Source organism: Armigeres subalbatus, chromosome 2 (genome assembly GCF_024139115.2).
Source record: "Armigeres subalbatus isolate Guangzhou_Male chromosome 2, GZ_Asu_2, whole genome shotgun sequence".
Lineage (NCBI taxonomy): Eukaryota > Metazoa > Arthropoda > Insecta > Diptera > Culicidae > Armigeres > Armigeres subalbatus.
The window spans coordinates 313,475,545-313,490,810 of NC_085140.1; the positions used below are offsets into that span (position 1 = coordinate 313,475,545).

The following is a 15,266-nucleotide window of genomic DNA, read 5'->3' on the forward strand; positions in this document are numbered from 1 at the left end:
ACCTCCCCTAGATAGCATCTTAATGCGATGTGGGTTACATGGAATAACTAAAGAAGCTACGAAGCAACCCTGTAGTAAGGAGCACTTATTACTTAAGGGTTAATGGAAAAGAGAGATCTTGCGCTCTTATCTTCTTTCTTCTTATATATAAAAATGAAATGGTCTGTGTTCGTATCCGCATAACTCGAAAACGGCTGGATTGATTTTTTTCATTTCTTCAGCAGAAACAATCGTTTAGTTTCCGACAGGTTTATATGATATTTCTTGATGCGAGTTTCGAGTAAAGTTGAGCAAATCGTAAAAAACTAAAATTGTGATTCCAAGGCGAACTTTGCATGGGCAGTTTGGGACGCACATTCTCGCCTACTATGCAGGACAACGTCTGCCGGGTCGACTAGTTGTATATAAAAATAATTTATGTGAAAAGAATCTGCATGGGATGCAGGGAGTTGAAAACCCCAAAAACTAGCTTACGTATTATACGTCCTCTAGCGATTTAGCGGCTTTTTGTTGGGTCGTACATTGTTTTGATGTTTAGCCTTTCTCGTACACTAACTGTACGAAGATGCTATAGGACTACTTCACATATTAACCTTTTCTAAGAGCCCGAAAACCCATATTGTTTATAACATCTCGACGAACTAATGTAATTTCTTTGTGCTCAACGCTGCCTAGTCGTTCAGGCGTCCACCTCGCACTCTGCGCTCCACGCCTTTTTGTACCTGCCTGGTCGGAGGCGAACACCATCTATGCGGGGTTGCTGTCCGGCATTCTTGCAACATGCCCTGCTCATCGTACCCTTGCAAATGTACCTTGCTACCTTCTGGATACTGGGTTCGCCATAGAGTTTGGCGACCTCGTGGTCCATCTTTCGCCGCCACACACCGCCAGAGATGGTCCTAAGCACGCGTCTCTCGAATACTCCGAGTGCTGGCAAGTCCTCCTTGAGCATGGTCCAAGACTCATGGCTGTAGAGGACCACCGATCTTACGAGCGTTCTGTACATGATACATTTGGTGTGGTGTGATTTTTTTGACCGCAGTTTCTTCTGAAGCTCGTAGTAGCCCCGAATTTTACAGATGACGTGCCTTCGTATTTCACGACTAACATTATTTTTAGTCGTAAGCAATGGTCTAAGGTAGACGAATTATTCGACAATCTTGAAAGTATCTCCGTCTTTCGAACACTGTTTCCCAGACGAGCTCTGTCCGTTCGGTTCTGTCCACTAGCATGTACTTTGTTTTCGACGCGTGCACCACCAGTTTTACTTTTGTTGCCTCACGTGTCAGGTGTGTGTACAGTTTTGTCCACAAAACAAATAAATTGACAAAATAAAATAAATTGATCTGTTGAAAATCGTTCCCCGACTGTTATATTTTTTAAGCTTTATTTAGGCCCAGCTGTTACACCCGGCTCCGCGTATGACACCTTCTAGCGTAATAGTAAACAATAGGCATGAAAGTCCATCACCTTGTCGTAGTCCCTGACGGGACGCGAACGAACTGGAGTGTTATCCCGAAATCTTCACACAATTTTGCACACCATCCATCGATTATTGTATGCCGCCTTGATTTATATCAACAGATAGTGCGTTGAAACCTAATATTCACGGCGTTTCTGAAGGATTTGCCGTATACAGTGAAGATCTGGTCCGTCTTTGAGCGGCCGCCAACGCAGCTGGCTCTTAGTTCCCCACGAACTCAATATATAAATAAACAAATTATTGGTGGCAGATGGCGGAAGATGATCTGGGATATCACTTTGTAGGAGGCATTTAGGATAGTAATCGTTCGAATGCCACAACAGGACAGCCCCATATAAAAGTGTGGCAAAAACTATCAAAAGGCCAATTTTCGTTTTTGGCGAGTAAAACGTAATGAATACACAGCTTATAACCACTATTTCTGTAATCAGGGTGGTTTTTATTTTTTAGATTATTTTCAGGGGGGGGGGGTTGGCGTTCAAACTAGTCCCTCCTAGAAATGATATTTTACGTTTTTTTGGGAAAACGGACAGCATTGTCATGTTTTCGTCTCAAAAATAACATATTTATATATCGTTACAAAGCTCTTAAACAGATCTATGCAATAGGCTTGATAATGTAACAAAAGCTTAGTCCAGAATTGAGTTTTTGTTAGATTTGAAAAAGCATATTTTACGCAATATTTAACGAACAAAACAGTTTGGTACCCCGCAATACATCGCAGTAAAACATCATGCGCTACACTATTGAACGCTTAAGCTTTGAGGACTATGAATAAAATTCTGCCCTAATGCCCCTATGATGATGATGATGATGATGATACTACCATCTATTGTAGCAAGGCATCTGCCGATAGCACTGGCCATATCTGACAAACGATTTGATCATGATTATATTATTGTATGTATTTCATCAAACTTCTGTATGAAGGGCCAAAAATGGGTGGGGTGGTTCCATAAGCACAGACACTTATGCGAATCCACGGGATGAATAGAGAATCTCCTTCCAGAAGAAAGTTCGTACATATACAATAATACAATTTAGCCCTCGTTCCCCAGATTGACCCAATAGATGGGGAGAAGAGCCCGCCCTTTATCCACGAGATGTTAATAATAGGAAGTTGGCGATTCCACTCTCCCTATCCAAATCGCTTCAATTGGGTGCCCTGATGGCTTTATTTATATATAATGTTATAGTTTCATCAAGTCGAGTCAAGTACGAGACACTGAAGACGGCCTTACTGTTGAGGTCGAAATACGTATCTGTCAAGACACAATTAAGTGGTGGAATTCAAGGGGATTGTATTAACTCGTCTTATGACAAGTGAAGACATTCCACTAAAAAGCTCAAAATAATTTTCTTATCAGTTTCATATAGTTTAAATGTTAATTAATAACATATAGAATGGAATTTTCTCACCAAATTTCATTTTGAAATTCCTGGACGAGCAAGATCCTTTCCACAATGGTTTGTATAGAAATGAATTTCTGTCTTGATTGATGAAAAACTAGTCGTTCGTCGAAGAATGTTTAGGTGCAAATCATGGACTATGTTTCGTTTTGATTGAAAATTGAAAGATCGAAATCTTGAATCATGTAAGGACACGGCAGGTATTTTCGTCCATCGTCGTAGGGGCTAAAACCAATGAAAGCAACGTACATTTGCTAGAACTCCACTATAGCAGAACGTTTCTCCTGAGCTTACGATTTGGTACGTATGAGTTTGACAAAAAAGCGTCTCTTTTATTGGTTTTCGAGTCAAATCGTCGTTTGAATCTTTGTATGCAAAAGAAGATAAGTCGTTTTGAAAATGTTGTCTTGAAATGTCCGACAGTTCAACATTTTGGAGACATCCTTGCATGTGTTTCTCCGTTTTGGCCTTATTGCAAGCCAAAAAATGACCAAATTCCGTTGGTTTTGTAGAATATGACAAAAATCGATACTATGCCGAAAATTGGTCCCATACCCCATTGAAGGCTCAGAAAAAAATATTTTTCTTTTCTATCTAGGTTTTTATGATGAATAAATACCACTGTTTATTGCAGGATTCATAATTTTGGCCAAAAATACCTCCTTTTTTCCTATTGTGGAATGTTCTAAAATCTCCAGCTTTTGTCGCCTTTCTTGTAGATGGACAATTGGCCAGCTCGTTCTGGGGCATACTTACCAGCTGCTTTATTGTTCTTGAACTGTTGGATGGCATGGCTGGTTGGTTTCCATCGTCCACTGAACTGATGCAGCCGTCTTCCCCACTGCCTTGATTTTCACTACTTGTGCACTCGGCGCCATTTAGGTGTTCCTCGAAGTGCTGCTTCCACCTTTGGATCACCACACGTTCGTCATTCAAAATGCTCCCACCCTTATCCTTTCACATCTCGGCTCGCGGCACGAAGCTTTTGCGGGATGCGTTGAGCTTCTGAAAAAACTTGCGTGTTTCATGATGACAGCACAGCTGTTCCATAGCCACACAATCCGCTTCTTCCAGACGGCGTTTCTTCGCCTGAAAGGGTCGCCTCTTAACTCTTCTGCCTCCGTTTCCGTTTTTTTTTATAGAGGGATGAAGGCAAATCTGCAAACAGACACCTGAAATTATCACTCAGTGGGGTTACTTGAGTCACCCTCTCTGCTAATACCCTGATCCCCCCGGGACTGCCTTATAGTATTACTTCCGGAGGATAGGCAGTACTTACTGTACTCGCTCATCCACGCTCACACAGGTACTCGTCCCGTGAGAGGCTTACTTGGGTGTTCTCTCTGACACTCTCTCTGACGCACCATGAGCGACTAACTTGGATGCTCACCCTGCCACCTGGTTCACACTCTAGCACACCAATTTGAGAATTATTTGGATGCTCAATCCAGCACTTCCTGCCTCTCCTCCTGACACACATTCTGACACACCTTGTGGGACTTACTTAGATTCTCACTTCTGACATGCCATGCGAGGCTGACTTGGGTGCTCGCCTCTTACATATCATGTGAGTCTGACTTGGATGCTCACCCTTAAATACCATGTGAGGCTGACTTGATCGCTCACTCTACTCTCCTCTGACATGCCTCGAGATGTCGATAGGTACCAACAGTTCTACGCTACGACCCTCTTACCTCAGCATGTGCAGTCCATACTAACACCTATGTGCTCACCCTTCTTTTTTTTTTCTTCCTAAGCAATGGAGGGGGAATCTGCTCAACAGACATCCTGGGTTGTCCAGGAAGTGCGGGGTTAGGGACCACCTCCAACAGCAAACGAGGGAGGCAGGACTACATCCCCGACCCGCTAAACCGTTTCCATTGCCGCCAAGCCCATCGTCCCTTCACTGCCCATTCTTCTGTCATGCCTCGAGGTGGTGACTGCGGTTGACACTCTTACCTCGACATGTGCAAACGTCTCATTCACTTTACCGCGCTCAGCCTTTTTTCCTTTAAGCCTAACAGATCACAAATTAGTCATGCTTGTCAACTGCTGCTCGGCGCGCCAGATTCTCTGCAAGCTGCAGGCAATCTGATTGGTTGCAGTCGAAACTGCGTTCCACTTCTTCACCACTTGGGACATCCTCTAGATAAGGGTATCCGGGGTTGTGTCCCGACCGCAAACGTCTAGCATAGTTCTTCTTTCGACGTCGAAACGAGGACATACGAACAGTATGTGTTCTGCAGTTTCATCAACACCTGGGCAGTCAGGGCAGACGGGGCGCTCCGCGTGCCCAAACCTGTGGAGGTACTGCCGAAAGCAGCCATGGCCGGACAGGAATTGTGTCAGATGAAAGTGAACTTCCCCATGGGGTATTTCCACCCAGCTCGATATGGCAGGTATCAGCTGGTGGATCCACCTACCTTTAGAAGAGTTATCCCACTCGCGCTGATGTATTCGCGGGATCCTCTGTTACCACGTAGCTCGAAACACTCCTCGTCTCCCCGGATGACCAACCCGACTGGCATCATGCTCACTATCACGCTGGCTACATCGTATGATATCGTGCGGTATGCAGATTAGAGGTTCTTGTTCGGGAAATCCCGGGACAAAAATTCCGGGATATCTTGGGATGTAATGCATTTCTAACATGCATCCCGGGATCTTCCGAAAATAAAATATGCATGATAACAAAACGATTTAGGATAAATTAATGTAGGTTCTTCATAATTGCACGGATTCTAGTTTGTTAGCCCATGGGCTTTCATTTTGCACACAAGTCTTTTGCACACCCATACATACAAACATATGTATTTTTTTACCGGGATCTCAGCAAAATGTTGAACTTTTACCGAGATTCGCACAGCCGTGCCCCAGCAAACATGTTTTTTGCCTAGATTTCTGTCAAAATTGCTGAAAATCAGCAAATTATTTGCCGAAAATCAGCTAACAACAAACGCCATTTTTGCCGGAATATCAGTTTTTTTATTTTGCTGGCGCACGGCTGTGCGGATTTTTGCCGAGCTGCAGAAATAAAAACTAAGTATGTACACAGCTATCTTCACAATTCGTCGAAAAAGTGATTTATAACACAATAAGTGGGTCTCTGAGCCTTCTACCTACTTTGTTTTTGGAGTAAACATACAACTGATAAAAATAAGGAATCATCTTTCCAAATTTCACAATAAACCGAACCGCCATCCAATGTAACTGCGGCTATGAATTGCTGCATGGATTGCTTTATCTTGTCCGCTTGTCCGATCAGTAAATCCGAAGTTGTCCCAAATATTCACACCTCGCTATTCAGGACCTTCTTCATCGGAGTGCTCTAAGTTCTCGATAGAGAAGATGATCGATTATGTCAGAATCAAAATTTTCAGATAATGATGACGACATCAGGATCGATAATACTGGAGAATCAGATGACGAAGTCATTCCGTTCTAATTCAGTAATATCTGAACTTATAATATTTTTTATTTTTTATATCTTTATTAGAGGGGTTTGCAGCCCTGGGCTGGCTCACCTCTTTTATAATATTTTGATTTTCTTAACAAAATTTCAAATTTAATTCACGATTATATAAAACCGATTTTAGAGAAACTCTCAAACGGATCTGAAACATTGTTCGAATGTTTCGTCGATCGCCAGTGAAGAACACAATGTTTCAGAGAAAGGATGAAAACGGTTAGGGGAACAACTTCAACTCGTTTTTGTGTTCTGATAACTAGTGCTAGTGCGCTATATAGTGTTGTGGAAGCGCTCACCGAACTCGATAAGAATAAAAGTACGTACATAATCAAACATAATCTAGATCTGGTTCAATCGTTATTCGATGCTCTCCAGTCTCTCCAGAAAGGTTATTTTCGAATTCTGCTGAGCCTCCGATCGCTTCCCTTTACTAGCTGATGAAGTTTGTTAAAGAAGAGTTCGGACGGTTTCATAATACTCCATCAGATACCCTGCCGATCCTCACACCATTTTCAGAATCTGACAGGAACTCTCTCAAAGAAGAGTTGAAAGCTATGATTCAGAAATAGGCTGAGAAGTCGTAGTTTGAATAATTTCATCAATAAGGAGCATGCTCCGTTTGATGTAAATGGAGAACTAGCATCGAGTCTGGGGAAGGTTTTCATGGCATTGAAGTCCATTAAACCCCCTTCGATTGATAGCGAGCGACTATTCTCTGATTTTGATTCTGAAAAAAACTCCACTAAGAATGGAAAGTCTTCATTGTCGGATTCAAGCATCAACGCCTTAATATTTATTAAATCGCGAACAGGTAGACAAGCAGCCATTCGTTCGTAAATTAAACTGATACATATATTACCATTCCCGAAAATTCAATAAATAATGAAAATGAAATTTGTAAGTATTTTTATTTTTATCCCGGGATCCCGAGATAACGAAAAAAATTATCCCGGATCCCGGAATTTTTTATAGTCCGGGAAACAAGATCCTCTAAAGCAGATATCATTCTGAGACACTTCAAGCGGTACGTGCTCCGCAGGTAACTGGAACCCCACAGAGCTCTCGCTCAGGACGGGCCGCCGTACCTACGAATAGATACGGCAATGCCTACCTTGTCGTCTATTACGATTTCAAGGAGCTTCAAACTCTGGCCGGATTTAGCAGGAAGGGGGCCCCAAAATGTACCAAAAATATTGTTTTTTTGGGGCCAGGGGGCCCCTAACTAAATCCGGCCCTGCCCACATTAATCATCGCATGTTGAGCCTACTTGTGGTTGTTGACAATAACCACCTCCGTCTTATGTTGAGCGAGGCCTCGCGGCTATAAAGCAAGACCATGCTGAGGGTTCGATTCCCGGTACCGGTCTAGGCAATTTTCGGGTATCGTATATGTATACAGAGGTGATAAGTGAGAGACTTGTTCATTCTCTTTAGGATTCAATCCCTATTCAGCAGTCATCCCCATCGAGCTCACCCTGTCCCGGTAACGCTGCAACGAGATGCTACGATATTTTTTGATTCCCATAATGTCGAAGAAGTGCCGTACACCAATCAGATATGCCGAAGTGGCATTATCTTATGGAAAATTTTATTAAATCCAATAAATAAACATACATTAAGTGCTGGGACCAGATTTTTATGGATTTTGTAGTCTGCTTTGGAGTTCATTTTGAAAACTGGCTCGGTGCGGTGAAAAATAAAGTGGCCATCAAATCCGGAAGGAAGTTCCTGATTCAAATAGTTCGTAGTTTATTGATCTGCTGCGAATTAGTAATACCGTTGCGTTGGTATCTCCCGGTACCTTATTGGAAATTGAAGTTCTAACTGAAGTCGTTCTGATGTCAAGTTTCTCGTCGTCACACTTCACGAGTATTCGCAAAGCAGGATCGTTTTTAAATTTCTTTACATTTTTCACATATTGTATTTACTGTCTTACTTATCACAACCACTTTCGCTCCTTCTCTAGCCACAAGTCTGAAGTGCTCCGGCAGAAAAGTTGAATCCATTTTGGAACATTTCAAGCAAGTCTGGGGTCTAGGGTCACAGCAAGGCGTGAGTGGCGAACCAGAACCAGTTAATACTCATGAAGAACATGACCCCAGTTTCTTCTATCTATCCTGGAAGCTGACAGTGCCTTTATGCTCCACTGGGTCGACTGCCCCATTGATTCGAGCTTTAAGAGGTATGCTCTATCCTATAGGTATGTATTATGTCAACGCCCCTATCTTTTGAAAACTCGGTGCCATTGTCGCCCTAGATTATATAATGATTAGACCCCAGGTATGAAAACCCTTGCAGATGGTGATTTTTATGATTTCTACATCTGTAGACTTCATTCCGACGGAATTTTTTATTCAACATTTCATCAGATTTTTCTAGTTCAAATTAGATTCAGAACTGCATCTTTAAAACAGCGTCTATGTGAAGTTTTATGTCAAAGAAGTGAGCCAGCCTAGGGTTGAAAACCTCTCAAATAAAGACAAAAATAGTATAATGTTCTGCAAATCAATTGTGATTATCAACTGGGAGCTGATCCGGTTTAAGATTCAGCAATTTATATACTTTTCTTGCTTTTAAGCGGAGCCATTAGGCCCAAGGGCAGACATATAGTTTTGTTGAGATATACATACAACACTATGTCGGAATTTGCTTAGGATTTTGAATTGACATAAGTTGCTTCAAATACAACTGTTTTTTTTTTCATTTTCTCTAGACTTATAATTGACAGTAACTTTTTGGAACATATTTAAAAACCAGACACCTTTTGATCTTGATTTCGCATCTCGCTATGTCTCATCCATTACTACTATAATCAATATTTTTTAATATTTTCCCTATGCCCTATTAAGAAAACTAAATAAAAAAATTGCTCATAACCAACGCAAAAGAAAGTAATGAAAAATAAACGACTTGTGAAAGTGAAACAATCAGTGCAGGTTTGTTCGTGTTTTGTAGGAAGTAGAACGATCGTAGATCGCGTCCATGTTTTCTTCATTAAGCAGAACGATCAGCCGGTCATCAAAATTGTGTTCTGCTTTGTGCGGGAAGCAGAACGATCGGCCGGTCACCGAAATTTTGTTCTGCGTAGTGCGGGTGAGTAAGTTAATTAGAAAGTTAAAGTTTAGATCGCGCCCAGACAAGTTTTCTTCAAGAAGCAGAACGATCGGCCGGTCATCAAAACTTTGTTCTGCTTTGTGCGGTAAGCAGATCGATCAGCCGGTCACCGAAATTTTGTTCTGCTTTGTGCGGCCTTAAATTAAAATTATTAGTTTTGTTTTTATCGATCAAACTACACGTTATACACGGCATACCGTTTACCAAAGCGAACCCTGCCACACTCCCTACCCCATATATCCAACATCCCAGTGATTTCTCGTGGAAGTGCAGATGACTCGTCGGCTTCTATCAAAGCGAGAATCATGTCAACATTTTCCTACCCATTCCTCAATTGACCTGCATTCGGACACGGCCGGCGCTGGTATTGCTTATTTTGGGTCACCAGTTCTTACACGTTGAAGATGATGTTAGTCCCAAACTTCATCTGTTGGTTCTCTGTGTAATTACAGCTGACCTGGCAATAACGGAGTAACAATCGTGGGCGGTCAATCATGCTCATGCTCATGCTCATGCTAAATAAACATACATTAAGTGCTGGGACCATGCACTATGGTCCAGGATACAGTTTTACGCGGAAAGATGCATTTTACGCCGAAACTATATTTTTTAGAAAAAATGTTGTTATACAAAATTGTTAGGAATGGTAATGCCATCATTATAGCGCTACCAAAAATCATTTAAAAAAATTGAAAATATTTTTTTTATTTCTCGGAATACTGACATGTTATGTTCTACAAAGTTGTAGCGCAGCTTATTCCAATAATTTTTGCTAACAAACGAACAGTGGGTAATGTCTGTGACATAACCGCTAAGTGGACGTAGGACTTGACTTGACCATGCCTTTAAGATACATAATATGTCCAAATTTCTCACATCAACTATTTTGGATAAATAATCGGCGTTGCATACCAGTCCTTGGCAAAATCTTTTCATCAAACCGACACAGAAATCAAATCTACCTCGAACAAGAATCATCAAAAACAATTCAGGAAGTATCTGTCCGGTCACGGAATATTTGGCTCGACAGTGGCAACCTTCCCACAGTGGCAACTGAAGGACTGCCTGAAATAAGCCACAAGTTGGCCCAGCAGGGGATGTAGGGCCTCCTAATCCGTGCGATAGCGACTGAAGGAGAACATTATTTTTAACTCTTAGAGCCTTGAAAAAGGCTGTTTGCTTCGGCTAAGTCCAAAAAGTAAGAAAACGATCTTTTCAAATAACCGCGAATTTCTAGTGGTGGTATAAAAAAGACTGAATGCTCTGCGAGCGAATGCACCTTTCTTTTATACCTTATTTTGAATCTTCTCTGCTTCCCAATTAGCGGGCCAATCAGCCAGTGTCTTGAATCCCGCTTCTTTGTCAGCTAAAGCGTCATCATCATCAACGCGTTCGAGAAGGGCTTCTTCTTTTTTACGCTTGTTGCTCGCTGCTGGCGTCTATTTCCTAACGGGACTTTTCGCTTGATACAGGCCAATAAGGCGGGCATGTGAGCTTAGAATTGCAGTTCAGGTGAGAAGTACGTGTTCTTTTCTGAGACAGCATTGTTAATAGTAGATGGAAGGAAACACCCGGACATGGGATTTCGGGTGATAAGATTTAGAATTGGTAACATGGGGCGATCATTCAGTCACGTTCGCTTTGTGTGCGGTTTCAAACAATGTTTATCTAGATATTTCTTGATCAATGCCAAAAAATCCAACATTTGATGAAAAATCGATTGATAGTTTATTAATGTTTGAGCTGTTAAAGGTGTTTTATTAATCCAAATATCCAAATATTATGTGAGAGATTTGGACATCTCATGATTTTTTTTAGGCATGGTCAAGCGAAGTCTTTCGCCCACTTCGCGGTTAAATCAGAAAAATTATCCACTGTTAGTTTTAACGCTATTTATGAAAATCACGCATAAAATTTTATCACTAGAATATTGGATTTGGCACCCAAGTACAATTTCTATCCCGAAGGGTATTGAAAGCTTTGATATTGATCTCTATTATTGGCTCTCTGAAGAACCGTTTGTTTTTTGGACATACATGCTGCATCATGTGGCTTTTCTTCAACCTGTTTCGGCTCAGCACCGATGCCGGCCGGTCTCGGCTCCACTCTGCTGCTGCTGCCGGTATCTGCTCAGCATTGCTGCTTTGTCGGGTCTGTAGGGTGGACTGCTGCTGAACTGACTGACTAGGTTTCGGCTGATGATGGTGGCTTCGATGGTGTCGAGCCGAAAAAAGCGGTCGGTGCAGTGCAGACTTCATTCCCTGCTAAAAGGTGTGAGTGCTGTTCAATCGATGATGCGGTTGCTTCGCTTGTCCCGGTCAGAATGAAAGGAAAAAATTGCGTTGCGCTATTTTATGGCTTCTCAGCAGACCCAGCGGCTGCTCATTCGCTGGTGTCTGCACCAATCAGAACGTGGTAATGGAATGATGCAAGAATTATGCGGTACCCATATTTATAGGTTCCCTTGATCTCAATGTTTTTCATTGAAAACAGTTTCATGCCTATTGAAACAAGTTTTTCGGGTCTTATCAAGCATGGACATGAAAGGCATACTTGAAATCTGTCGATTGAGGGGCTTACCGAAGAAATTCGTCCATTGAGACAAACGCTATTAACGTTTAAAATCTTTCAGCACAGCGTAACGCGGTCGATTTGAATATTTTGGAATGACACCCGGTATAGTAAAGAGAGACGTAAGTCCTACGTCAAAAGCTTTTTCCTAAGCTCTTAAGATGGCCTCTTTAGAGCAATTTTACCTAATTGAATTAGGGAGCTCCTCAAAAAACAGTATTTTTATCTACTTTTTTTGTTTAGATATTTTGAAAAAGTCGTCTTCGGGTGCCTTTAGAACTCAAAAAAATGCAACTCAAGTTTTATTAATTTTACTGAAGTCATGTTTTTTCAAATAAATTGATATAACTCGACAACGGAAGAAGATACAAACGATGTTATTATAGCAAAATACGCGTTTTGAAAAGGTCCAAAATTCTTCAGAAGGTGATATTCGTGAAAAATGAAAAATGAAATGAGCAGATCATAAATATTGTTTTTTGAGGGACACCCTAACCCTGATAAGTAAAATTGCTATAAACAAGTTAGCTTAAGAGCTACATAAAAAGTTTTTATAAAAAAGTTGATTGGAAAAAGCTGCGCTACAATTTTATAGAACATTTTATGTCAATATTCCGCAAAATAAAAAAAAAATCACATTTTTATAAAATAGCCCACCCTATTTTTCGATAACTCTATAATAAGGGCCCAAGTATCCAGAACAACTTTGTACAATAAATTTTTTTTCTTAAAATTATACTTAAGGCCGAAAATGCATCTTTTCTTGTTAATCTTGCAATACGGTGATAATGGTAAAACTTATTAAAAGTGTTAAAGCTGTAGATTTTTTATTTTTCATTTTTCACGAATGTCACGAACGTCACGACTTTCGGAGCTTTTCAAAACGTGTGTTTTGCTATAATAACATCGTCTGTATCTTCGTCCGTTGTCGAGTAATATCAATAATAAAGAATATGAATTGCTCTTTCAAATGTGTAAACATATTTTTTTTGGTATGCCTTAACCGGAGATACCAACTTTTGAAAAAAAAATTAATTTTGACATAAAAACGATTATAACTTTTGATCGGAAAAAGATATTGAGCATATTGATCCACCAAAAGTTGCATTTTTTTAGCTCTAAAAGTCACCCGAAGACGTTTTTTCGAGCAATCTAAAACAAAAAAGTAGATCAAAAACACTGTTTTTTTTTAAGGTGCACCCTAATCCAATTAGGTAAAATTGCTCTAAATCAGCCAACTTTAGAGCTACAGAAAAAGCTTTTTCAGCAAAATTTATTGAAATAAGCTGCGCTACAACTTTGTAGAACATAACATGTCAGTATTCCGAGAAATAAAAAAAATATTTTCAATTTTTTTTTTATATGATGGGCCACTTTATTTTTTGGTAGCACCATAATGATGGCCTTACTATTTCAAACAATTTTGTAGAACAACAGTTTTTTTTTTATAAAAAAAATATAGTTTTGGCATAAAATGCATCTTTCCGCGTAAATCTGTATCCTGGACCATAGTGCAATGATCGACCCCATAAGTAAGAATTCATATTCAATTATAGTAATACTGTGATAACTGGGGTACCGTACGTATAGTAACTATTGGGCATATTTTGCAGAATTTTGTTTTTAAATTCATGAAAGTACACATTACCTTCCCCTCGGATATGTTACCTTGCCGCGGTGGGTCGGCTTACGCCATTAGCACTGATATGGCAACCAAAGACATATCCTGTCGTGGTGGTATCACATGTTGACTGTTTTTATTTGGTGCCGCGTTACATATCTGGCATTGACGCACTAATTTACGGCATTTGCATGTGATCCAACGGATCTCGTGTCTTGGAGCCTTGAATGGTAGTGCAGTCAGGCAGAGGCCTTTTTCATCAGTGATAATGATGTGAGTTCTCTTCTTTTCAGCAATACTTTTCTGATGCGTTCCCTGTGACGATGAGTCGTAGCCACGCTTATATTTAGCTAGCTAGGCATTTATTAAAAAACAAAGTATTCAAGACTTTCGTAGGGAATCGACTGCTGGATTCACTGAGTAGAAGTTTTTTCAAAACTAGGAGCGTGGTGCCAGTTTTATTTGGTTATGCCTCACTTCGAAGAGCAATAATAAAAAATACCACACATTATAATGATGGTATATGAACAATCTTATGACGGCTTCATTCACGATAATTTTTACTAATAGTAGGGAATAGGCGTGATGAAGCTTTACTTTGCCACCGAAAAGTGAATCCTATAGCTGACTCATAACAGATCATTAGTACATGATAGATAATGACAGTTAGTTACGAAACGATCAAGCTACTTATTAGAACATAATAATAGTAATACCTTGACAAAGAAAAAACAATAAAATAAACTAAATGCACAAACAGTTTCCACTTTTTACAAGACATAACTTACATTGTGTTTGATAGTATTGACATAGGATGAACCAATAACTTAGGCAAACAAAGTAATTCATGGAACGCATAAGGCTTGTTCGCGACAAAATCTGGACTCAAAACTTTAAGAATAAAAATAAACTGCTGTTGGTTTATTTCGGTACGTTTTTTACTTCAAATGGCTTCATTCCTTATCGATGCTTCGATGTATGCACGAAACTTGGTGACATTTGAATTTTCAAAGAAATAATACGTGCCGAAAGATCTGGCATCCTCAGTAGAATTTGTTTCGAGCTCGTATCCTTCTGGTGGCTCATAAAATCCGTTTTTGTTCTACTCTCTAACGTTTTAGATATTGTCAAACAAGCATCGACAAATTTTAATGAAAACACAATGAAAACAAAATGTTTTTAGTCAGTTTCTGGATCGAGATACCCGAATTTCAATTGCGACTGCACACAATTCTTTCCGAACCCGCAATTCCTCCGACGCCATCTTTCACTACGTACTTGTGACACTTATAAGAAATATATTTTCAGAAAGTACAGACATACATTCATCAATCTACAATGACATCGTACAGATCAATCTATATGATTAGGAATAAGATAATGGGAGAGAGTATCTATTAGAGTTGTAAATGTAATGTCTTTTGAGCCAGTTCAACAGTGTCTTAATGGACGACATGATCCTTGTACGGCTGGAAAACTGCTTCAAAAGTTATTAACTTGTCATTTTTTTTATAAATCGGGGATTGAAAACTTTCTTATACTTGATAAAAAAAAACTTCCGACTCAGTTTCTTCGATGAAGCATTGGGCAACATGTTCC

At 40.2% G+C, this 15,266-nt stretch overlaps 1 protein-coding gene across 1 annotated transcript in view; it reads left to right on the top strand.

Moving 5' to 3' along the window:
* Window positions 1-15,266, top strand: part of LOC134212608 (protein Atossa) — a 256,321-nt gene that overhangs the window by 94,316 nt on the left and 146,739 nt on the right. The window lies entirely within an intron of this gene.